The sequence below is a fragment of the Aotus nancymaae genome, unplaced genomic scaffold (assembly GCF_030222135.1).
Source record: "Aotus nancymaae isolate 86718 unplaced genomic scaffold, 86718_ANA_hifiasm-v0.15.2.pri h1tg000004l, whole genome shotgun sequence".
NCBI lineage: Eukaryota > Metazoa > Chordata > Mammalia > Primates > Aotidae > Aotus > Aotus nancymaae.
In genome coordinates this window covers 31,959,197-31,985,692 of record NW_026988415.1, presented here as the reverse complement: position 1 = coordinate 31,985,692, position 26,496 = coordinate 31,959,197, and the positions used below count along the sequence as shown (strand labels likewise).

General features: G+C 36.1%; 1 long non-coding RNA gene across 2 annotated transcripts in view; it reads right to left on the bottom strand.

Moving 5' to 3' along the window:
• The window catches only part of LOC135278062 (uncharacterized), an 86,016-nt gene that overhangs the window by 26,695 nt on the left and 32,825 nt on the right, over positions 1–26,496 (bottom strand). The window contains exon 4 of one of the 2 annotated variants that reach the window (XR_010345648.1): positions 6,835–6,973. This is a non-coding gene — a long non-coding RNA (uncharacterized LOC135278062). Of the gene's footprint in view, positions 1–6,542; positions 6,974–26,496 lie in introns of those variants that run through there. The other variant, XR_010345643.1, reaches the window with a different exon arrangement.

Sequence of the window (26,496 nt, the reverse complement as noted above, 5' to 3'; positions counted from 1 at the left end):
CTGAAAAACACAGCACAAGAACTTCGTGAGGCATACACAAGTTTCAATAGCCAAATCAATCAAGCAGAAGAAAGGATACCAGAGATTGAAATCAACTCAATGAAATAAAACAAGAAGGCAAGATTAGAGAAAAAAGAATGAAAAGAAATGAAGAAAGCCTCCAAGAAATGTGGGATTATGTGAAAAGACCTAATCTACGCTTGATCAGTGTACCTGATGTGATGGGGAGAATGAATCCAAGCTGGAAAACACTCTCCAGGATATTATCCAGGAGAACCTAGCAAGGCAGGCCAACATTCAAATCCAGGAAATACAGAGAACACCACAAAGATATTCTTCAAGAAGAGCAACCCAAAGGCACATAATTGTCAGTTTCACCAGGGTTGAAATGAAGGAAAAAATGCTAAGGGCAACCAGAGAGAAAGGTCGGGTTACCCACAAAGGGAAGCCCATCAGACTCACAGAGGATCTCTCAGCAGAAACCCTACAGGCCGGAAGAGAGTAGGAGCCAATATTCAACATCCTTAAGGAAAAGAACTTTCAACCCAGAATCTCATATCCAGACAAACTAAGCTTCATAAATTAAAGAGAAATAAAATCCTTTATGGACAAGCAATTGCTGAGAGATTTCATCACCACCAGACCTGCCTTGGAAGAGCTCCTGAAAGAAGCACTAACCATGGAAAGGAACAACCAGTACCAGCCACTGCAAAAACGTACCAAATGGTAAAGACCAATGACGAAATGAAAGGTCTTTAAGGGAGTGCTAAACATGGGGAAAAAATACTGTTAGCAGACACCAAAAAAACACACTTAAGTACATTGACCGTTGACACTATAAAGCATCTAGACAATTAAGTCTACATAACAGCTACCTAACAATACATAACAGAATGAAATATGCACATATAAATATTGACCTTGAATGTAAGCAGGCTAAATATCCCACTTAAAAGGCACAGAGCAGCAAGTTGGATAAAGAATGAACATCCAAATGTATGCTGTCTTCAAGAGACCCATCTCACATGCAAAAATATCCATCAGCTCAAGGTAAAGGGATGGAGAAAGATCTATAAAGCAAATGGAAAGCAAATAAAAATGAAGCAGGAGTTGATATTTTTATTTCAGGCAAAACAAATTTGAAACCAAACTGATCAAAAAGGACAAAGAATATTGTTACATGATAATAAAGGTTCGATTTAACAAGAAGACATCACTATCCTAAATATATATGCACTTAACACTGGAGTAGCAAGATTCATAACACAAGTTCTTAGAGACCTATGAAGAGACTCAGATACCACACAATAATAGTAGGAGACTTCAACACTTTACTGACATTTTTCGACAGACCATCGTAGCAGAAAACTAATAAAGATATTGGGACCTGAACTCAATACTTGACCAAAAGCACCTAACAGATATCTATAGAACCCTCTACCAAACAAGAACATTATATACATTATTCTCATCTGAACATGGAAAATACTCTAAAAACAATCACATACTCAGCCATGTAGCAATTTTCAACAAATTCAAGAAAACCCCACAATTATATCAACCATTCTCTCAGACCACAATGCAACAACAACAAAAAAGAAGTCAATATTAAGATCTCTCAAAACCATACAATTAAATGGAAATTAAGCAATCTGCTCCTGAATGATTTTTAGATAAACAATGAAATTAAGGCAAATATCAAGAATTTTTTTGAAATTAATAAAAACAATGATACAATATGCCAGAATCTCTGGAACATATCTAAAACAGTGTTAAGGGGAAAGTTTATAGTACTAAGTGCCCACATCGAAAAGTTAGAAATATCTCAATTAATAATTTAACATCACATCTAGAGGAACTAGAAAAGCAAGAGAAAACCAACTCCAAAACTAACAGAAGAATGTAAATAACCAAATCAGAGCTGAATTGAATAAAATGAAGAGTAGAAAAAATAAACAAAAGATCAACAAAAGCAAAAGTTGGTTCTTCAAAAGAATGAATAAGATTGATAGATTGTTAGCTAAACTAATAAGAAAAAAGAGAGAGGATCCAAATAAACATAATCAGAAATGACAAAGGAGACACTACCACCAATTCCACAGAAATACAAAAAGCCATCAGAGACTATTATTAATACCTCTATGCACACAATGCAGAAAATCTAGAATAAATGGATAAATTCTTGGAAACATACAACTTTCCAAGATTCAACCAGGAAGAAATTAAAACGCTAAATGGATCCATAATGAGTTCTGAAATTGAATCTGTAATAAAAAAGCCTACCAACCAGAAAGAAACCCTAGACCAGATGGACTCACAGTTAAATTCTAGTATATATATAAAGAAGAGCTGGTATCAATATTACTGAAACTATTCCAAAAAAGTCAAGGAGGAGGGAATCCACCTTAAATCATTCTAAGAGGCTGCCATCATTCTAATACCAAAACCTAGCAGAGACATAAGACAATAACTTCAGGACAACATCTCTGATAAACATGGATGCAAAAATCCTCACCAAAATACTAGCAAATAGAATTCAGCAGCACATCATAAAGCTCATTCACCACAATCAAGTAGGCTTTATCTCTGGGAGGCAAGTTTGGTTTAACATATACAAATCAATAATGTGATTCATCACATAAACAGAACTAAAAACAAAACAACATAATCATCTCAATAGATGCAGAAAATGATTTTAATAAAATTCAACATCTCTTTCTTTTAAAAATCCTCAATGAAATAGGCACCTAAGAAACATAACTCAAAATGATAAGAGCCCTTTATGACAAACCCATAGCCATCATCATACTGAACAGGTAAAAGCTGGAAGTATTTTCCTCGACAACCAGAGCAAAACAAGGATGCCCACTTTCATCACCCTTATTCAACATAGTACTGGAAGTCCTAACCACAACAATCAGATAAGAGAAAGAAACAAAGGCATCACAATAAGATGAGATGAAGTTGAACTATCCCTGTTTGCAGGCAATATGATTCTGTACTTAGAAACCATTACAGTCTCTGTGCAAAGGCTTCTGGATATGATAAACAATTTCAGCAAAGTTTCAGGATTCAAAATCAATGTACATGTATCAGTAACATTTCTATACACCAATAACATCCAAGTGGATAGCCAAATCAAGAATGCAATCCCACTGACAAAATCCACAAAAAGAGTAAAATACCTAAGAATACAGCTAGTGATATGAAAGATATCTACAATGAGAATTACAAAACACTGGTGAAAGACAGCACAAACAAATGGAAAAAGATTCCATGCTCATGAATAGGTTCAATCAATATTGTGAAAATGACCATGGTGCCTAAAGCAATTTAAAGATTAAATGCTATTTCTATAAAAGTACCAATCATATTTTCCACAGCATTATAAAAAATACTCTTCTAAAATTTATTTGGACTAGAAAAGAGCTCATGTAATCAAAGCAACCAAAAAAAAAAAAAAACCATGAAAAACACAACAACAACAAGACAGTCAGAGGCATCATGCTATCTGACTTCAGAGTATACTATAAAGTTACTATCATTAAAACAGCATTGTAATGGAACAAAAACAGACACACAGACCAATGAAGCAAAGTAGAGAAGCCAGAAATAAAGCCAAATACCTGAAGCCATCTGATCTTCGACAAAGTTGACAGTAACAAGCAATGAAGAAAGGGACCCCTATTCAATAAATGCTGTGAAGATAACTAGCCATATACCAATTATTGAACTTGGACCCCTTCCTTTCACCATATACAAAAATTAACTCAAGATAAATTAAAGACTTAAGTGTAAATCCTAACACCATAAAAACCGAAGAAGAAAATCAAGGAAATAACGTTCTGGACATCAGCCCTGGCAAACATTTGATGACAAAGACTCCAAAAGTAATTGGAAAGAAAACAAAAAATTAACAAGTGAATCTTAACTAAAGTGTGTGTAGACAGCAAAGGAAACTATTTACAGAGTAATCAGACAGCCTACAGAATGGTAGAAAATATTTGCAAACTATGCACCAGACTAAGGTTTAATATGCAGAATGTATAAGGAACTTAAGTCAACTAGCAAAAAACAAACCAACCCATTAAACAATGGGCAAAGAACATGAGCAGATACTTCTCAAAAGGAGTCATATGTGCAGTCAGCAAGCATATGAAAAAATGCTCAATATCACTAATCCAAATGCAAATCAAATGGAAATGCAAATCAAAACCACAATAAGATGCTATCTCACAGCAGTCAGAATAGCCATTATTAAAAGTCAATAAATAACAGATGTTGGCAAGGTTGTGGAGAAAAGGAAATGTTTGTGTACCGTTGGTGGGAATGAAAATTATTTCAGCCATTGTGGAAAGCAGTCTGGAGATTTCTCAAATAACTTAAAACAGAACTACCATTAGACACAGCAATCCCATTCCTGGATTTATATCCAAAGGAAAATAAATTGTTCTACCATAAAGGCACATGCATGCATATGTTAATCACACACAATTTGCAATGGGAAAGATATGGAATCAACCTAGATGCCCACAACAGTGGACTGGATAAATAAATGTGGAATTTATACACTATAGAATACTACATAGCCATCAAAAATGAAATCATGTCCTTTGTGGCAACAAAAATGGAACTGGAGGCCATGATCCTCATGAAATTCATGCAGAATCAGAAAAACAAATGCCATATGTTCTTACTTATAAGTGAAAGCTAAATATTGAGTATACATGAACTCAAAGAAGGGAACAATACACACTGGGGCCTACTTAAGAGTAGAGGGTGTGAGGAGAGTGTGGATTGTAAAACAATCTATCATTTATTATGCCTATTACCTGGATGACAAAATTAGGCGTACATCAAACCCCTGTGACACACAATTTGCCCATCTAACAAACCTATGCATGCAGTCCTTGAACCTAAAATAAAACTTGGAAGGAAAAAAAAATAAGTTTGTGGACCCAATCATTTTTGGCTTTCCTAAAAATGTATACTTATTTAGAGAATATTTTATTCATCTTTGAAGCTTCATCGCCATTTCTGAGGTAACATGAAAAGTCCCACCAAATACTTTGTTATGTATATATGATATCTATGCTAAAATTTAGTGGAATTTAAGCAAACTACTCATTTTAAACATACTTATCCAAACTTGTATAAGCTATACATATTAATTTATTTCCTTGACCAACCTCAAGCCTTGCTAGTTTTTCAATAGAGTAACATCAGCATCATATCTGTAGTGCCTCTGGTCCAGTCTGTTTTTCCCAGTCTATGAAAATTTGTTGTTTTTAGAGTGTAAAGCAGAGATCCTCCCCCTTGTATCACACATGATTGATAAATTCACTTATAAGACAAAGTTTCATGGACTTATTCAGGGGTATAAACAACTTCCAATGAGCTAATAATAATTTCCTCTTTTCCATCCACTCAAGAAAGCATATTAGATCATAAACAGTGAGCAATATTATTAAATAAGTCACCTTAAAAATTTCTATCATTTACTAAAAATAATTTTTAAATGTTGATACTTTTTATTAGTACTAAATTATTTGTGGCACACGTCACTACCTATCACAACATACAGTTCAGAAACTGCTGGTCTAAATAAAAAAAACTTAGTGCTTTACATTCTCTAGTTTTGTTTCTCAACAATATTGCAGGTTTTCCTATAGGTAGGAATTGTAGTTGATATATATCTGGTGTATCATAATTGTATTTTAGCTAGCTAGCTAGCTAGCTAGATATATAGAGAGATAGTATTTCCAACAACATACATAGTGAAGTGCTCAGTACTTTAGCAAAATTGGAGCTTAGTCTTAAGCCAAGAGTGACTAGAAAAAGTCATCAGTTTTTATAGCCTCAAAATATTATTCTTGTTAAGGAAAGATAAGGATTTGACATTGATTTGGCTTTAGCCACACCTTCCACATTACTGTTTTAAGATTAGGAAATGCTTGGGACCTATATATTTTTTCATACATTTATTCATATTTATTAAGTACCTACTATGTGTTAGTCACAGTTGCATAGGCACCATGAGTAAGATATAGTCTCTGTCACTGATAAATTTACATTCTATCAGAAGGGGGAATATTATTAAATAGTTACATTATGCATCATGCTATGTTAAAGGAAGAATAGGGTGATATAAAAGCATATGACAGGGGATCTAAATGCTGACTTGATGAGACTGGCCATGGAAAGCTTCCTGAAAGAGGTGACACTTAAGCTGGGGCCTAAAAGATAAAAGAGTTGGAGTGGTAGGGTGAGGTCTAAGCAAAGGTAATAGCATATTCAGAGGCCCAGAGGCATTTTAGAGCATGTCACATTCAAGGAGCAAAAGATGCGCAGTAGATCTGGGGTAGTGGGTATGAATTCAAGAGTGACTAGAGAGGTTAAATCATAAACAGCTTTATAAGTCAATCTAATAAATTGGGAAGCAATGCACGCAATTGTAAGATTTTAATTAGAGATGTGACACTATTATATTTACATTTTAAAGACTCTGACTGCTAGGGATGAATTGACTAAAAGAGGGTAGGATTGGATGAAGGAAACCAGTTAAGAGGCCAGCAATTAAGATAATAATGATGCAGACATGATTTTTCATGGTCTTTTAAAGCGTTTATCTCCTCGGTGTGTCCAGATTATTTTTGTTCCTTCAAAACCAGCTGCCTTTATAGATTCTTCATGTAGCCTATCGCTTTTCAGCTGGCACTCCAATTCCATGATAATTAAAATAAGTGGAGAGTCATTATTCACTCCGTGTTTTCTATTAAGCTTCCTTCAAAATTTGGCATGTTTTCTTTCTACATGTGATTTGGTGTATATTACCTTTTTCTCTTGCATCAACCGTCTTCATCACACCAAATTCTCCTAAAATGTTTTGTTGGTTGAGTTCTTTCAAAAGTAAACTCTCAGCTTGAACTAAGCTTTCAGGAAATTTATCATGCAGTATTCTCAGGATCCGCAACTGTTCAAGAAAAGAGAAAGGAAGGGAAGAAAATTAAAAAGAAAAGTAAAAAAAGTGGGCAGAGAGAAAAGTTGAGCTGTGGCATAGCCTCAGTGAAGGCATCAGCTAACCCCATTGTGAGTTCTGAAACTGAGATATCTCTTTGCAGTTGTCTCACATTGTGGTGAATAGTCAGGGATTTTCACTTCGGTCTCGATCAGTACTTGAATGCAGGCTGTCCCTGGGAAGGGGTTATGAACTTGAGAGAGACAATTCTCTCTAGCTATTGGCAATTTTTCGAGAAAGCTGGCAGCTGAGTGCAGCCAGCCTGAAGTATTCCCAGAAACTGGGGGGAATGAACCCTTCAGTTCTTACAGGGAATCTTGGCAATGCATTACAGCATCCACTAGAAGTGTCTTTCTTGAAATAATTATTCTATGAGATGTTAATCAGTGTTTCAAAAAGAAAAATGACTTCTGTGGTCAACTAAGTTTAGCAAACCCTAGGCTAAACAAGTATTTTTTTTTTTTACTGGAAGAATTTTCAGAAATTTAAATATGCTGTTTTACATGGTGAATTGTGAATCACCAAGGGTGAGATAGAATAGATAGAAGACAGCAACCACAAGTGACCAGAGGGCACATATTTTGGGGAATATCCCTTATGCATAGTACTACTGAACATCAGTTTAATCAATGCTGCTTCAGAGGCAAAGGTGACAGAAAAGTACACTAGGGATCATGGGGGTGGGGATCTGGAGCTCTGTTATCTCAGATTTTGTCTCAATAGTCCAACATGGCAAAGCACTTGCCTCCGTTCAATTATTAGCAAGATCTATTACCTGTGATTAGATTGCTGTAGACTATTAAATCTGATCCATGACTAAATCAAATAGGACTTATCTATTAACGAAAGTCTAGCTTAGTATGAAGACAAAATATTTGCTTTATTGTTGACTACGTTTCTTCTCATTCTGATGAGTTTATAGGGTAACTATTTCTGTTTTGAAAATTGACACTGGTGACAAAAAAATGCAACGTTGTTTTCAAGAAAAACCTGTCATGTAATGGTATTACCGTATGACACAAGGAGGCCTTGTAAAAGAATTCAGAATAAGTTAGAACTTTTCTCTGTGTAACTCCATGCCAGCTTTTGCATCTCTGTGATTATTGATTGACTTGTTAGATTTATTTTCTCACTGCCTTCCACTTTAAATAGTTCTCACATTAAGATGTCTGCTTATCTGACTTCTACATAAATCAATTCAGCTTATGTTAGAATCAGATAAAAGGCAATTTCAGGAAGATAAAAATAAACTCTCCATTCAAATATGCTACCTGACATATGACTTTGAACAAAAATTTTCAGTATCACACAGGTGTGTGCCTGTGTGTAGAGGGAAAGAGACACACACACACACACACACACAAAGAGAAGTGAGGAGGGGGGAAAAAGAGAGAAACATGTAGAGTGGTAACCTAGGTTATTGCTATAGGAGTTTATGAATGGATTAAATATTGGCTGGAGAAATCATTGTATTATATTTTGAAATTTAACTGCAATACTCTAAGGGCCTAATACACAGATTTTTGTTTTGTCAGAGGTCATTCCAAGATTTCTGTCAACCTGAGTTTGTTTATCTTGAGCAGTAGGATTTTTCAAATTTGGTTGTTTTTTCCCCCCCATAACTAGTGTCAGTGTCTCTTCCTGACCATTTTCATTTAAAAAAATAGTTCCTAAAAATGATTTTTTTTCAGGCTATATTTTATTATTTCAGGAATTACCTGGATAAAAAGAACTTAATTGATTAGGACTTGGCTAAGTTGAAATATAAATGAAGTTACACATTCATAAGTACACTGGCTCTTGAAAGATATCCAAGACAAGATAAACTACATTTTAGGAAAGTACAAAAAGTTCATTTAAAAATAAATGAATTATTCATGTTTTATTGGGATGTGCCCTGCAGAGGTCTGACAACCTACTTTTTTCCAATCAAAACCGACTTTCGACTCATGATGTGCTGTTTGCATAATCCTGATCCTTTCATCTTTTTCATAGCAGTCACTAAGTAGGACCAGCAAATTTATAAGAAATAGCAATAGGGAAAATCTAGAATATCAGAAATCTGGGGAGGGGCATCAATAAAGTCATAAGTTGCCTTGCAGAAAACAACTGTGGCTTTAGCCCCCTTGACCTCTATTTTCCTTTTCAAAGAAATAAAATGCTGTTTATGTCAAAATATCATCACTCTCCTTTTATTTCTCAATCCCACCCAGAAAAGAATAAAGGAATTGGCTAAGATAGTTTCCCTGCATTGTAAACATTCTTTTTATTTTCCATTTTTATTTTTTAAATTTTTATAGGTACAATAGATGGATATATTTATGGAGCACATGAGATGTTTTGATATAGGCAAGCAATTGACATAAGCACATCATAAAGAAGGAGGTATCCATCCCCTCAAGCATTTATCCTTTGAGTTACAAACAATCCAATTACATTCTTTATTTTAAAATGTACGATTAAGTTATTTTTTACTATAGTTACTCTGTTGTGCTATCAAATAGTAGGTCTTACTGATTGTTTTCTAACTACTTTTTGGTATCCATTAACAATCCCCACCTCTCTCCCAGCCCTCCTACTACCCTTCCCAGCCTCTCGACTTCTACTCCCTTTGTCCATGAGTTCAATTGTTTTGATTTTTAGATCCCACAAATAAGTGAGAACATGTGATGTTTGTCTTTCTCTGACTGATGTATTTCACTTAACATAATGATCTCCAGTTCCATCCATGTTATAGCAAGTGATCTGATCTCATTGTTTTTTACTTCTGAATAGTACTCCATTGTGTATATATACCAAATTTTCTTTATTCATTCATCTGTGTATGGACACTTAGGTTGCTTCCAAATCTTGGCTATTGTGAACAGTGCTGCAACAAACATGGAAGTTCAGATATCTCTGTGATATCCTGATTTCCTTTCTTTTGTGTATATACCCAGCAATGGGATTGCTGGGTCATATGGTAGCTGAACATTTAGTTTTCTGAGGAACCTTAAAACTGTTCTCCATAGCTGTACTAATTTAAATTCCCACCAACAGTATATGAGTGTTCCCTTTTCCCCACATCCTCACAAGCATTTCTTAATGCTTGTCATTTGGATATAAGCCATTTTAACTGGGGTGAGATGATATGTCATTATAGTTTTGATTTGCATTTCTCTGATGATCAGTGATGTTGAGCACCTTTTTATATGCCTGTTTGCCACTTGTATGTCTTCCTTTGAGAAATGGCCATTCAAATCTTTTGCCTACTATTTGATCAGATTATTGGATTTTTCCCTATAGAGTTGTCTGAGCTTCTCATACATACTGGTTACTAATCCCTTTTCAAATGAGTAGTTTGCAATTATTTTCTCCCATTCTGTGGGTTATCTTTTCACTTTGTTGATTGTATTTGTTGCTGTGCAGAAGGCTTTTAATTATATGTGATCCCCTTTGTCCATTTTTGCTTTTGTTGCCTGTGATTGTGGGATACTGCTCAAGAAATCCAAACAGAGTCTCTCTCTCTGTTCTGAGCCACCTAAAGTTGGAGGTGAAGTGATATAAGCACCCTTGTGACCACGACTATAATGACGGTACTGCCAACCTGAGGCCAGCACACACTAGGTCTCACCCAAGGCGTGCTGTAACCACTCCCTGGCTATTGCCAATGTTAGCTGAAGGCCCTGGAGCTCTATTATCTGCTGGAGCCAGCCAGGCCTGTGTTCTTCCCTTTGGGGTGGCAAGTTACCCCAGGCCCTAGGAAGATTCAGAGGTGCTGCCCAGGAGTCACGGACTAATGTCCAAAGCCTTAGAAGTCCGCCTTATGTTCTATTATACTTCAGCTGAACTGGCACTCAAACCATAAGACATAGTCCTTCCAATGCTTCTCTCTCCTTTCCAATAGCAGAGGAGCCTCACCCTATGGCCACTGCCAATTCAGGCCCACAGAGAATACTGCCAGACCACAGCTGATGTTTCTTTAAGGCCCAAGGGCTCTCAAGTCAGCTTGTGGTAAATTCTGCCTGGCCTGGGACTCACCTTTCAGGGCAGTGGTCTCCCCTCTGGCCTGGAGGAGGTCCAGAAATGCCATCCAAGAGTCAAGTCTTGGAATCAGGTACCCTAAGAACTCACTTGGTGCTCTACCCCTTGTGGTCGTACTAGTAACTAAGATGCAAGACAAAGTCCCCTTTACTTTTCCCTCTGCTTTTCTCAAGCTGAAGGAGTTTTCCCCCTTAGCCACTATAGCTGGTAGTGTGCTGAGTCTCACCTGAAGCCAGCAAGTATCAGAGGTTCACCCAAGGCCCTTGGGGCAGTATATGGGTATCACTTCTGGTTATTCAGGGCCAAAGGGCTCTTCAGTTAGCAGGTGATAAATGCTGCCAGAACTGGGAGCTTTCCTTCAAGACAGCAGGTTCCTTTCTGGTCCAGGGTGTGTCTAGTAATCATTTCTGGGAACTACAAACTGTAACAGGGGCCTCACCAAATCTGACTTATCCTGCTGTGGCTGAGCTGGTAACCAAGATCCAAGACATGGTGCTCCCCACTCTTCTCTCTTCTCTCCTCAGACGGATAGAAGGGGGTCTCTTTTGGAGCTGTGAGCTGTGCAGCCTGGCATTAGGGCAGGGGTGATGCCACCACTCCCTTGGCTGCCCCAGCTGGTGTCTCATTATGTTGTGTGTTCCCCCAGTCCAGTGTCTCTGAGCCTAGTTCACCACTAGGACTCGTCTAAGATTTGCAGTCCTTATGGTCTAGACTGCCTTTCAAGTTTACTTAGAGACACAAAGCACCATAATGCTAGGTGGTGAAGTTTGTGGAAACTCAAGTTCAGACCACTGGGATTGGTCATTCCCCTAAGGCCAGGGTTGGTTTAAAGGCACCCTCTGTGAGCAGGAGTCATCTGAGTTTGATCCAGTTTTCCTTGCTGCTGTAATAGGACATCATTGAGTTCAATATCTCACAATTGCTGTTCTTGACCTCCCCCAGTGCCCAGAAATACTCTCTGTACCACCAAGCACCCCTGCTCAGGATGGAGGAGGAATGGCATCTGCAATTTAGGACTGTTTTTTTAAAAAAATCTATTCAGTGCCTCTTTCAGCAATATAAAGTTAAAACCAAGTACTCTGAGTGCTCACCTGATTTTTGGTTCTTATGAAGGTGTTTATTCTGTGTGGATAGTTGTTAAATTGGTGACCTTGCTGGGGGGACAATTGGTGGAGCCTTGTATTCTACCACCATGCTCTGCCTAGAGGTTCTTAATGTTTGTTGTAGCTTTACTAGCAATTCCCCTTTATGTAATGTATTAATTTGATCCATAAAACCTGGACAGTAGAAAATCACAACATTCACTACACTAAAGATAACATCAAAATTTAAAAATAAAGAGATTTCTTAATACTAGTGCACCAGCTCTTAGCACTAATTCAGGTAAGCCCAGGCTTTCAAATAACCAACTTACACAAGACACAGACAAAGAGGATACTGAGCCTTAATTTTTCTATTCCCAAGCTGAAGTCTTGATGTTACCTATTAATCAGGAAATATTGTAAAAAATCTTAGAACTTTTAGAAATTATTCAGGTTCAGTGGTGGAAGAAAAGAAAGAACTGATAACAGAAGACACAGTTTCAGTGAATAGATTTCAGGACAAATTCCCAGGAAAACCTAGCCTACCTATGGTTGATTGCCTGCCCTAGATTTTGTCTCTTCCTTCCTACTGCCTTTCTACTTTCATTTTAATTTGTCCTGCTGCCTGAATTAGGAATGGGGGACATATATTTTGGAAATGAATATAACTCTGGGAGAATTACTCATATTTTGATATGAATTAATTCAATAATATACATTGCTCCTGATTAACTGGCTAAGATCAGCTGCTCTGTTTTGTTGGGATAATAAAAAGTAATTAATTTTGGCTCAATGATAAAGGGGAAAATTCATGGCCACACAAAACTGAAGAACTTCTAAAAGGAGGAACATTAATAAAATATTTTAATAGGATAGGAAGCAATCATTCTTTCCCCTTTAATCACCATTTCCTAATCAAATACCGCATGATCCTTTACTTCTTAAAACTCAAAATTTCATAAAATATGTTTAATATAGCTGCATTGTTAGCTAAGTAATTATCTGCCATTTAGCCAAGTAAATTAATAATCACTGATAGAATTGTCTATTAATTCATGTTGATAAGTGATTACCATAGTTGTTAAAAATGCTTGAAGTCTGCATGTCCAGCACTTTCTCTCCCTATAAGCATTTATATGGAACCCAAGTCAGAAAGTTGGCAGGAGAGAGAGAGCAAGTGTGAAGGAGGAACTATCAAACACTTATAAAAGCATCAGATCTCATGACAACTCCTTCACTATCACAAGAACAGCATGGGGGAAACCACTTCTATGATCCAATCACCTCCCATCTGATTCCTTCCTCAATACCTGGGGATTACAATTTGAGATGAGATTTGGATGGGGACATCACTGAAAATGGAATAAAAACAAGGTTTTGAAGGGAGCTAAACAATTCTCTAATTCAATCCTTTCTAATACCACTCAAATGTTTAAACCCTTATTAACATATTTCTCTCCCAGAAAGAAGTCTTTGTCTGTATTCTCAAATAGGTTTTTATATGATTAAACAGAGAATTCAATAGCTAATCACTGCTTTTAATCATGTTTTTCTAACTTATTTTGGGTATAGATGCAATGTTAATTATTTTTATGTTCAGCTGAATGATGAGATTAAACTTCAGCTCAGCTTCAATATAAATATGAACTTCATATGATGTGCCCTATCCTGTGCTAAGTGCTACAAAGGACCTAAAGGCATCGTATGAGAAAGGTTTATTTCACCATTTAGTCACAATCCCTGCTGCCTAAGTCAAATCTGAGTAATTCCTTGGGCATGACTCTTGCTGACCCTTCCTTGGACATGCCATATAATTTGTAGTTTCTAGTGAATTTTTGGTAGCTTGTGACAACCCAATGCTGTGGAATGGAAGAATTCATTGTCTCCATCAGGAGGCCAGCAGGATTAATGGGTCAGGTTTTCAGACTAGGAAAACTGAACCTTTTTTTTCAACTTGACAGTTTCTAGACTCAGATCTGGAATTTTATATGAAATTAAACTTATGGATGTCTTCACTTAAAAAGTAAGGTTGATATTTCCGATTAATCTATTGGCTGGGTGAGCAAAATTAGGACAGATCCTATCTATCCTAGGATAGCCCCATGGTTGTAGCTATAAGCATTCTAGGACTGTACTCAAGGAGGTGTTCAGTAATCCAAGGAAATATTAAGAAGTCAAGCAACGAAATCAGTGCCTCAGTTGAAGGCTGGTGTTTACTTTTGGGATATACAGGGTCAATCAGAATGAAAACCTGGAAGGTGGGTTGATTGAATGCTTTTCTGAGGGATTAGTTTCAGGAAGTAACTCATTCTAGGTTTAGATTCCCCAGGTGAAAGTATCCAGGAGCTTCTAAATTGAGGACTACCTCAATTTTGAATTTCCAATTCAAAACCCTCTACCAAAAGAAGCAATATTTCTAATAACTCAACTATCTCTCCATACTGGTATATACTTCCTCAACTGACAATCAGCTTATGCCATTTAACACTGCTGTTTACAACTATATTTATTTCTTTACTTCCTTTTACAAACTTTCAATAATAGAATCAATACATGCTGCCTGTCTCCACTTCTTCTCCATTCTTCTTCTTCTTCTTCCTCCTCCTTCTCTTCTTCTTCTTTTTTTTTTACAGATGACTTCTACCATTACCTTTCTATTGAAATAGCATTCTCTAAGGTTGCCGGATATTTTATGTAGCATCTGGGATGTTTGAACTCTTTTCCTTTGTCTTTTTGTTTTCATTCTCATCACTGCATTATCATTTTCCTTTACCTACCTCTGAAAAATTTTTCTGTCTCCTTTACTATTACTCTCCTGTTCCCTTCTTAATTATTGGAGACCTGCAGTCCTAATCATTTTTAGTTAGTTTGTTTGTTTTTCACTCTCTGAGAAAGTTAAGCCACATTAATGGCTTCAATTATCAGTTTTATGCAACTAATTCTCATATCTTGATCTACCTTTTTGACCATTCTCCCCAATTCCAATCTCATTAGCGTAGCTAATGGCAGTTCTTTTTTTTTTTTTTTTTTAATGTTTTGATGTCAAGTTCACAAAGAGATTCACATGAATCCTGGATGAGAGAATAGAGAAACAAGAGAAGGACAATTGACACAATCTTTCAAGTAATGGGGAACCTAAGAGTTAAAACATACAATTTCTAAGTTGAATATCAAACTACGTTATTATTCTTGTGCTTATCCTTAAATGAACTTGGGTATTTTAATAAGGCTTCACTTTCTTTCAGTTTCTCTGAGAAAACAAATCTATTCACATGCTGAGTGTGCCAAAGGTGGTTTCTTGTAGACAAGGCACACACACACACACACACACACACACACACACATAAGGGATAAATATATATATATATATATATATGTTATGGTTTGGCTCTGTGTCCCAACCCAAATCTCATCTTGAATTGTAATCCCCACGTGTCAAGGGAGAGACCTAAGGGGTGGTGACTGGATCATGGGAGTGGTTTTTCCTTATGTTGTTCTTATGACAGTGAGGGAGTTCTCACAAGATCTGATGGTTTAAAAGTGGCACTCTCCCTTGCGATCTCTCTTTCTCCTCAGGCTTTGTGAAGAAGGTTCTTGCTTCTCCTTTGCTTTCTGCCATGATTGTGTTTCCTAAGGCCACCCCAGCCATGTGGAATTGAGTCAACTAAACCTTGTTCCTTTATAAATTATCCAGTCTCAGGTAGTATCTTTAAAGCAGCATCAAAATGGACTAATACAGTGAATTCATACCAGGAGTGGTGCACTGCTATAAAGATAGTCTGAAAATGTGGAAATGACTTTGGAACTGGTTAACAGGCAGAGGTCAGAAAAGTTTGAATGGTTCAGAAAGATAGGAAGATGTGGGAAACTTTGGAACTTTCTAGAGACTTGCTGATTGGTTTTGACCAAAATGCTAATAGTGATATGGACAATTAAGTGGTCTCAGATGGAAATTAAGAACTTATTGGGAACTGGAGTAAAGGTCATTCATGCTATGCTTTAGCAGAGAGTCTGGTGGTATTTTTCCCCTGCCCTAGAGATCTGTCAAACTTTGAACTTGAGAGAGATGATTTAGGGTATCTGGCAGAGGAAATTTCTAAGCAGCAAAGCATTTGAGAGGTGATCTAGCTTTTTGTGAATATGTACAGTCATATGTCTTCACAAAGAGATTATGTGAATTTGAAAATTATGTTTAAAAGAGAAGCAGAGCATAAAAGTGAAAAACTTGCAGCCTGACCATGCAGTAGAAAACTAAAACCCATTTTCTGGGGGGAAATTCAAGTTTGCTGCAGAAATTTGCATAACAAGAAGCTGAATGTTAAATAACCAAGACAATAAATAAAATGGCTCCAGGGCATTTCAGAGATATTCAGGGCAGCTCCTGTGTGTTAGTCCATTTTCACACTGCTAAAAAGATACTACCTGAGACTGGGAAATTAATAAATAAAAGAGGTTTAATTGACTCACAGTTCCTCATGGCAGGGGAGGCCTCAGGAAACTTACAAGTATGGCAGAAGGCAAGGCATGTCTTCTGTGGTGGCAGGATTGAGAGAGCAAGTGTGAAGGAGGAACTGTCAAACACTTATAAAACCATCAGATCTCATGAGAACTCCTTCGCTATGACAAGAATAGCATCAGGGAAACAACCCCCATGATCCAATCACATCCCACCTGATCCCTCCTCCCTCAACACCTGAGGATTACAATTAGAGATGAGATTTGGATGAGCACACAAAGCTAAACCATATCATCCTCCTATCACAGACCCAGAGGCCTAGGGGGGGATATGACTTTGTGGGCTGGGCCCAGGGCCCCCGTGCTCTGTGCAGTCTTAGGACACTGTACCCTGTGTCCCAGTTGCTCCAACTCCAGCTATTGCTAAAAGGGGCCCATGTACAGCTCAGGCCATTGCTTCTGAAGTTGCAATCCCCAAGCCTGGTAACTTCCACATGGTGTTGAGCCTCTGGGTGTGCAGAAGGCAAGAACTGAGGATTGGGAACCTCTGCCTAAGGAAATGTCGGGTTGGAGCCCCCACACAGAGTCCCCACTGACACACTGCCTAGTGGAGCTGTGAGAGGAGGGCTGCTGTCCTCCAGACCCCAGAATGGTAAATCTACTGAAAGATTGCACTGTGTGCCTGGAAAACCACAGACACTCAATGCCAGCCCATGAAAGTTGCCATGGGACTGAACCCCGCAGAGCCACAGGGGCAGATCTGCCAAAGGCCATGGGAGCCCACCCCTTGAATAAGCATGCCCTGGATTTGAGACATGAAGTCAGAGGAGATTATTTTGGAGCTTTAAGATTTAATGAGTGCCTTGCCAGGTTTCAGACTTGCATGGGGTCTGTGACTCCTTTGTTTTGGCCAATTTCTCCCATTTGGAATGGGATCATTTAACCAATGCCTGCACCCCAACTGTATCTTGGAAGTAACTAACTTGTTTTTGGTTTTACAGGCTCATAGGCAGAAGGGATTTTCCTTGTCTCAGATAAGACTTTGGAGTTAGGCTTTTGAGTTAATACTAGAATGAGTTAAGGGTTTGGGGGACTGTTGAGAATGCATAACTAGTTTTGAAACGTGAAAAGGCCATGAGATTTTGGAAGTGCCAGGGATTCAATAATATGATTTGGCTCTGTGTCTCCACATAAATCTCATCTTGAATTGTAATCCCCATAATCCTCACATCCGAGGGATCTGGAGGGAGTTGATTGGATCATGGAGGCAGTTCCCCCATACTGTTGATGATAATAAGGGACTGATAGTGAGGGAGTTCTCATGAGATCTAATGGTTTAAAAGTGACAGTTTCCCATGTGCGCTCTCTCCTGCTGCCTTGTAAAGAAAGTACTTGCTTCCCCTTCACCTTCCACCATGATTGTAAGTTTCCTGAAGCCTCCTAAGCCACAGTTTAATTGAACTGTGAGTCAATTAAACCTCTTTTCTTTATAAATTACCCAGTCTCAGGTATTTCTTCATACTAGGATGATAATGGACTAGTACCCTAGCTATGGTAGGAGGTACAGGAAATTCTATCTAGGCACTCAAGAGGTCCAAGGCCAGAAACATGAGAACTCAGTACTTTATAGGAGGTAGTTTTGTGATTTTTTTTTCTTTTCATATTATTTTATAGTCAGTTTTAAAAAATTGGTTTTGACTTATTTTAGTAGTTTAAATTGTGTTAGGACAATTAATTCTGATATAATTTTAACATTTATTGCATAGTACATTGGTCATCATCATATTGTGGAGGGGTTTGTTCCTATGTTCTAATGTCAGCCCTTAAGGTAAAAATATATTTAGGCAAAATTATACTTTAAAATCCCTTATATTGCTGTGATCTGGACCCCTGAAAGTTCAAATTCCAGGAATTAATTTATTTTGTTTCTCTTTGCATTTTAACTGTGCCTTCCCTTTTTCTGGGGCTACAGAGGCCAAATTCAATTTTGGTCTGGCAAAGGGAAGTTGGGGAACTGAATTGTTGTAGTTTAAATTTGTTTATGGCAAGACCTCACTTCTGTAGAATAAATTCCTAGAGTGAAATTATTAGTGAAATTTCCGGGTCAAGGAATCTGTGAAGTTAAAATGTTGATATATAATGCTTGCTTTCCAAAGTATCAATTTCAAAATCCTAATAAGATTTGTTAAGGTAAGTTAAAATGGAGTCCAGGCCTGAAGAATCCCTAGACAGACAAAGCTAGTTAGGTCTCATCAGTGACTCTAACCTTGTTTGATATGCAAATTGAAGTGGAACTTGGACAAATTCTTGTAATTGCCACTATCAAAGAAAAACGAAACTTAAGCTCTACCAATCAGAAGCCTACAACTAACTTACATAATGGAACTTTACAGGAATACAGACGAAATGAGGCAACTGTTTAACTGTAACCAATCAAATGTTTTCTTTGCTTTACTATATGTTCATCTCTTAAATTTTTCCCTTTGTGTTCTCTCAGCAGAGACCTTGAAGCACTTCTGGTTTGGACATACCCAATAGCTGTTTTCTCTACAAACTGTTTAAAATTGTAATGTGCCTTAGTTTACTTTTTAACAGATGATATGAGCATACTCGTTCCCTCACACTCTCACCAACACTGTATTTCTCAAACATTTCAATCCCTGCAAATAGGAAAAAATATTTATTTAAATTCATCTTTCTTTGATTGTGGGTGAAGCTTAATATCACTTAACATAGTTATAAACCACGAGAAGAAATATAGTACGTTGGCTAAAACTGTATCATCTCTTAACTCCCAGATGAAGTTGGAAAATATTACTTAACTTCTCCATCCATGCCTTAGTTTCTTCATCTTTACAACTGGAAAAATTATAATATACACCTCAAAGGTTAATTTAAGAATAAAAGAAATTAATCATGCCTATGTAAAATTCTTAGAGGATCCCTGACATAAGGTGAATTATCTTTAAATATTATTTATCTTTAAAAATCAACTACTTGTTCACATATAGAAATCTTTCTAATTTCTTAATTAATATATTTTATCTCTCATGAATATCACATATTTCCCCCATTCTGTAATTGGACTTTTGTTTTTGATTATGGTATATAAAATTTGAGTTTTACATTTAAATTGACATTTTTGATCCATTTGGTATTTATTTTGGCATAAGACATTTGTTAAAGACATAGCTGTATTTTTTCTCCCAAAAGCAGTCAGCTCTTCCAATGTAATTTAGTTGATATTCCACCATTTACCCACTGATTTTAATTACCATGCCTGAGACTAAATACCTATGCCATTTACATTTATTTCTGGACTCCCTCTTGTGTTTCCATACTGTGTTTCCATACTGTGTCTGTCCCTTAACCACAGTATAAAAATGATTTAATTACTGTAGCTTTATAATACATTTTAGATAAGGTAAGGATAGCCTTTACACTTGTGGGTATTATCCTGGGTATGTTCATGTGCTTCTTTTTTAACCTGTAGAACCAGCTTACCTAGTTCCAAAAATATGCTCTCAGTATTTTTATTGAGATTATTTTAGGACAGTTTTTTCCTGCTCATAAACAAGGCATATGCTTAAATTTATTTATGTTTATCCACAAAGTATATGTTTAAATTTATTTATACTGATTAAATTATTTTTATGTTTTTAGTAGAATTTAAACTTTTCCTTCTCGTGCACTTATTTTTCCTAGAAGTTTTATCTTTCACTTTTTAATTGCCTACATAGCTGTGTATATATTCCTTTTCTCATTCCTTACTTTGCATGTTTGGTATTTTTCTATAATATGCTTGACTAGACTAGTGAGAGCATTATACATTTTACTGGAATTTTCACAGAACTACATATTATTGTACTTATTGTTTATTTCTGCTCTCTAAATCATATGTTTATGATTTAAACTTTTCTAATTATTTCTGTTTTTCTTGGATCTGTTTTGTTTTTTATTTGCTCTTTTGAGTTTGAGTCCAGGTAATATGTTTTTATTCTTAATAGTTAATACAAAGAGCATTATAAATATAAGTTATTGTAAATATAGCTTGTAAATAGTGTTTTTCTTTTCCTCTTTGAGCAGTTATTTAAAAGCGTATTTATTATTTTCATAATTAAATTTTCTAGAATTTTTGTTTATTTTTATTGCTGTGTAGTCAGAGGGTGTGATCTGTATACTTTGTGTTTTAGGAAAATAATCATAGTCTAATCAATCAGAAGGAAGTCGCACTTTTATTCTGTAAGGTACAATGTTCCATATCGAATAAATAACCTTATTAGTGTTCTTATTTATATTATTTATTCTTTTTAAATTTTTTTATGAGACAGACTCCTACCATGTTGCCCAGGCTACAGTGCGGTTGTGTGATCATAGCTCATGGCAGCCTCAAACTCCTGGCCTCAAGCGATCCCCTAGCCTCACCCTCATAAGTAGCTCAAACTACAGACAGTAGTCTCATAAAATTGTGCATTTGATAGACATGATTTAAAAATCCGATTCTACCATGTACTGATTTGTAACACTGGGCAAATTACATAATCCTTTTCTAACTCATTATTAAATTGAGCCCAGCTCACGTAACGTTTGAATATTATGAAGGCTGTATAGTTTAATATACATTGTGCATACATTATATAAAGTGTTTTGCATGCTGCTTAAAACACAGTAAATGCCTTATCTAAAAATTATTTGCTCATCTTTTTTGCCATTGTCTTATTTTGATTTTTTAACTCAATGTGAAGATCTCCGTTCTTTAATAGATTTTTTCAGTGCTATTATCATTTTAATGGACTCCTTCCTTCCTTCCTTCCTTCCTTCCTTCCCTCCCTCCCTCCTTCCTTTCATTCTTTCTGAAGCTCATTTTCTCTTTATATTATTTTCTATATTTTACCACATAGAACATGTTGTGTATCTTGTCCAAGATCGTACAGCACATGGTAGACTCAGGATTTCAATCCAAGTCTTACTGAACACAAATTCCACACTATTTCCAAAAGTCCAAATAGCTTCATAATCCTATCTTCTTAGAGTTATAAGAAGGAAGAAATAAAATTAATTTTGCAGATGGCCTAGTACAGTGCCATGTGTATTTCTTCTTTCTTCTCTGTCCTTACTATTGTGCCCTACAATGACAACCTATAGTTTTAAGATCGTCTTTAAGGCATAGCGTGGTGAAAAATGCCACTGCTTTTCAAATCTCTTTCTTGACTCCAGTTTTCAGCAATAGCCTATCACTGGAAAAATATAGATGGGAAATTAGTTCATCACTGAATTGTAAATTTCTTGGTTTTTATTCCCATATTTCATTAATTCTGAGATGTATATTTTTCACATTTTAATAGCTTTCATATTAGAATGGACCTTATAATTGGTGGTGTCTTACAATTACAATTGGCAGGGTTTTTTCTGTCTTTCTTAGTACCATCTTGAATGATGGTGTGTTTTAGAATTAGTGGCTGTTTAGAGTCAATGAAATATAATATGTACAAGTCAATACATTATAAGTATATAACATGTTTTATGGAGTTTAGCCCCTTTCTAGAAGTTATCACAAAATTATATAAATAAAATTATGTATGAAATCATTTTATTCATGAGGAAACTGAGACCTAGAGAAGATGATCTGCTTTTTCTATGTTCATGAAATTTTTACATGGCAGAGTGAAGACTAGTATGTAACTTTTAAAATTTCTTCTACACTACATTTTTATTTTTGTTTAAACACTGGCGATGTTTCATCTTAATTATATTGTACTCTTTCTTCCTCTGAATACTGAGGAAATATACTAATTTATACTGGTTTTATAGTCACATATTTTAATGATTACTCTGAATTACAAATGCAGGGTGGCTCTCAACACCCTGTTCTCTCTTTCTAGTTCTTACAATTAGTGTCTCTGACTATCTGTCTCTTCTGCGCATTGCTGAATTTAATTATTTCATGTCCCTACTTACTGACACTTTTTCGTTCATTTCTTCCTATCTCATACCTGAATTCAGTCCACTACTTACTTTTATATTATTTCCTGTCAGTTCTATTAGTGTATGGATTTCTAGTCTATCCCAAATGCATGTTTACAAAGCTTCTTCATAAAATACAAAGGAGCATACAAAATTAACATAATGACAGACAGAAAGGCATTAATTGCTTTTATGTTTTTATGCTTCTGACATTTTCAACCACGTTAGCACATGTTCAAAACTCTCTGAACATAGTAGGTGCTTAGTAAACTCTTGTCAATAAGAAGCCAGGATCTATAGCTATTTTTCTCTCTTTCTGCTAAACCAATGACAGAAGGCCATATATAGCATAGTATGCCTAATACACCTTAGGCATCCAATAAATGATAATTTCTCTCTTCATTTCTAAGCAACTGTATCTGTATAACAAGCTTATAGCTATGGACTCAGGCCCTAATATTGGCTTCCACCTTAGTGGTGCCTATAAATGGAGTCCTTGATCAGATACTTTATGCATATATCAGATTTATAACTTCCTGACTTATAGAATATTAGATTAACAGAATATGAATGATCATTCGGTTCAATGTCCTCACTGTGTAGGTGAGGGTCCATGTTGTGAGTGCTTATATCTTGATCTAATTAGCCCATTTTCCTTAAGTCCAGTTATTTAGCATTTAGAAATCCCACTTCTCCCAAACTACATGAAATTCAACATCACTCAATTTCCTCACCTCTAAAATATGGTTTGTCTGTTTTCTAAACATTGACTGAATACCTGTGTCAGTGTGTTATAGAAGAATAAACAGGCTCTGGTCTTAAGAAGAACTGTATAACTTTGTCAAGGAAGATAACCTCTCATAGTATCCATTCCCTACTCTGAAAAATTAGTATAACAACACCCCTCTCTTGTGGTTGCTATGAGCTCACATTTATAAAACAAATCACAGGCTGCTAGCAATAAATGCTGATTTGTGCTCTACTCCTGTTCCCCCTAAACTCCAGGCTTTTCTGAGCTCTAGCTAACAGTTTAATTTTTTTGTCTCTCCTAGTAGTCAAAATCTCTGACAACTACTGGTTTGAAGCACTGTCATCTGCTTTCTATCAGGTAATCTCAGAGGGGCAATTGTACTGTGGGAGAAAAGTCTTGATGTTAACAAGTGAGATGTGCCAATATTAGTGTTGGAGTGATTAGGGAAGTGAGAGATAATGATGCAGTTAGGAAATAATAGCCTCCTTATAAGTAGCATTGTTGTAGCCAAAACACTATTATATTCCAAGCCACTTGTTTACTTATTCTTCCTTTTACACTTCATAGATTTAAAACAGCAGTTTTCAAATTGTGTTCTGAGAAGGCATGGGGGTCTCTGAAGCATTTTCATGGGATCTGCAATGTCATTCCTTTTCCATATACATACCTATGTGAGGCTGAATTTTCTTCATATACTTCCACCAAACAACTGGTTGAATGCAACAGCTGATATGAAAATCCAGCTGTCTTCTATAGGTGATATATTAAAAAAGTTGCAAAAATGTGAAAGAATGTCATTCTTTCCACTTTTTTCAATTTTGAAAGTATAGTCACATTTCATAAAAATGTAATTTATATTAATATAATAGTTTTTTAAGTGAATTAAGAAATATATCTTTTGAAAATTTCCCAGTTTTAATTTCTAATATGACAAATATTTATAAACATAAACCACATAAAACCAAGAAAGCATTTTAGAGTCCTCAATAATTTTTAAAGTATAAAGAGGTTCTGAGACCAAAATATTGAAAACTGCTGGTCTAGATGAAATAAATTAGCTTAGAACATTCCAGATCTTTCACAGATTCCTCTATAACAGGGATCAGCAAACTACTGACCACAGGTCAAATGCAGATTTCCCTTTGTTTTTGTAAATAAAGTCTAATTGAAACACAGTCACACCCATTCATTATATATTGTTTATGGCTGTTTCAGTGCTATAATGGTAGAGTTGCATTAAGATAGACTATATTGCCATAGAGATAAAAATATTTACTATCTGGCTCCTTACGGAAAAGTTTGCTTGATCCTTTTCTATAATACAGAACAGCTGTGTCCAATTATTTAAAATATGATGCATTTCTCTTATTCCATTCAAACATACCCCTTACCAATACATTCCAAACATTCTTGATAATCAGTGCAGAAATAGATGACATATCTGTATTGTACATAATTGCTCAGTAAATATTTATCAAAATCTACTAAGTTTCAGGTATTATGCTCAAAAATGGGGATATAATGTTGAATAATACAGATATTGACTTATTCTTGTGGAAATTACATCATGTTTATTCAGGCTTAATTTTTCTCTGTTTGTCAAGGTTAAACACTTCCTAACTTGAATACACCACGGATTTATAAAACTTGTCTAGAATAGAGACATAGGCAACTGTCAGAAGTATGCAACTTTTCTCATATTTGAGAATGCCCCATCAAATAGAAGTCTAAAAGATATTAAATTTGAATTTGAAGAATGTATGACATTTATTCTTTTTTTTTTTTTTTTTTTGAGACGGAGTCTCGCTCTTGTTACCCAGGCTGGAGTGCAATGGCGCGATCTCGGCTCACCGCAACCTCCGCCTCCTGGGTTCAGGCAATTCTCCTGCCTCAGCCTCCTGAGTAGCTGGGATTACAGGCACGCGCCACCGTGCCCAGCTAATTTTTTTGTATTAATAGAGACGGGGTTTCACAATGTTGACCAGGATGGTCTCGATCTCTCGACCTCGTGATCCACCCGCCTCGGCCTCCCAAAGTGCTGGGATTACAGGCTTGAGCCACCGCACCCGGCCCGACATTTATTCTTTAAAAATTTTTAATCTTAATTTTTGTGGGTACATAGTAGATGTATATATTTTCCAGGTATGTTACACGGTTTCATACAGGCATGCAATATGAAATAAGCACATCATGGAGAATGGGGTATTCAGCCCCTCAAACATTTATTTTTTGAGTTACAAACAAAACAGGTACACTCTTTAAGTTATTTTAAAAGTGCAATTAAATTTGTATTGACTATAGTAACCCTCTTGTGCTATAAATTACTAGGTCTTATTGATTATTTTAAACTATGATTTCTATCCATTAACCATCCCCACATCCCCCTCACCCTTCCCCACTACCATTTTCCAGTCTCTGGTAACCATCCTTCTACTCTTTATGTCCATGAGTTCAATTGTTTTGATTTTTAGGTCCCACAAATAAGTAAGAGCATTCTGTACCTGGCTTATTTTGCTTAGCATAGTGACCTCCAGTTCCATCCATGTTTTTGCAAATGACAGTATCTTATTATTTCTTATGGCTGAATAGTACTCCATTGTGTATAAGTACTACAATTTCCTTATTCATTAATTTGCATAACAAAGGAAACAATCCACCAACTAAAGAGATAGCCCACAGAATAGGAGAAAATATTTTCAAACTACACATCTCACAAGGGATTAATAACCAGAAGATATAAGGAGCTCAAACAACTCTATAAGAAAACATCTAATAATCCAGTCAACAAATGGGCAAAAGATTTGAATAGATATTTCTCAAAAGAAGAAATACAAATGGCAAATAGGCACACGAAAAGGTTCTCAACATCACTGGTCATCAAAGAACTGCAAATCAAAACCACAATGAGATCATCTCACCCCAGTTAACATCCTTATATTCAAAAGATAGGCAATAACAAATGATCGTGAAAAAAAGGAACACTTGTATACTGTTGGTGAGAATGTAAATTAGTATAACTACTATGAGGAATAGTCTGGAGGTTCCTCAAAATCAAAAAATTGAGCTACCATATGATAGAGCAATCCTACTGCTAGGTATATACTTGAAAGAAAGGAAATCAGTATATTGGAGAGATATCTGCACTCCCATGTTTGTTGCTGCACTGTTTACAATAGCCAAAATTTGGAAGCAACATATAACAT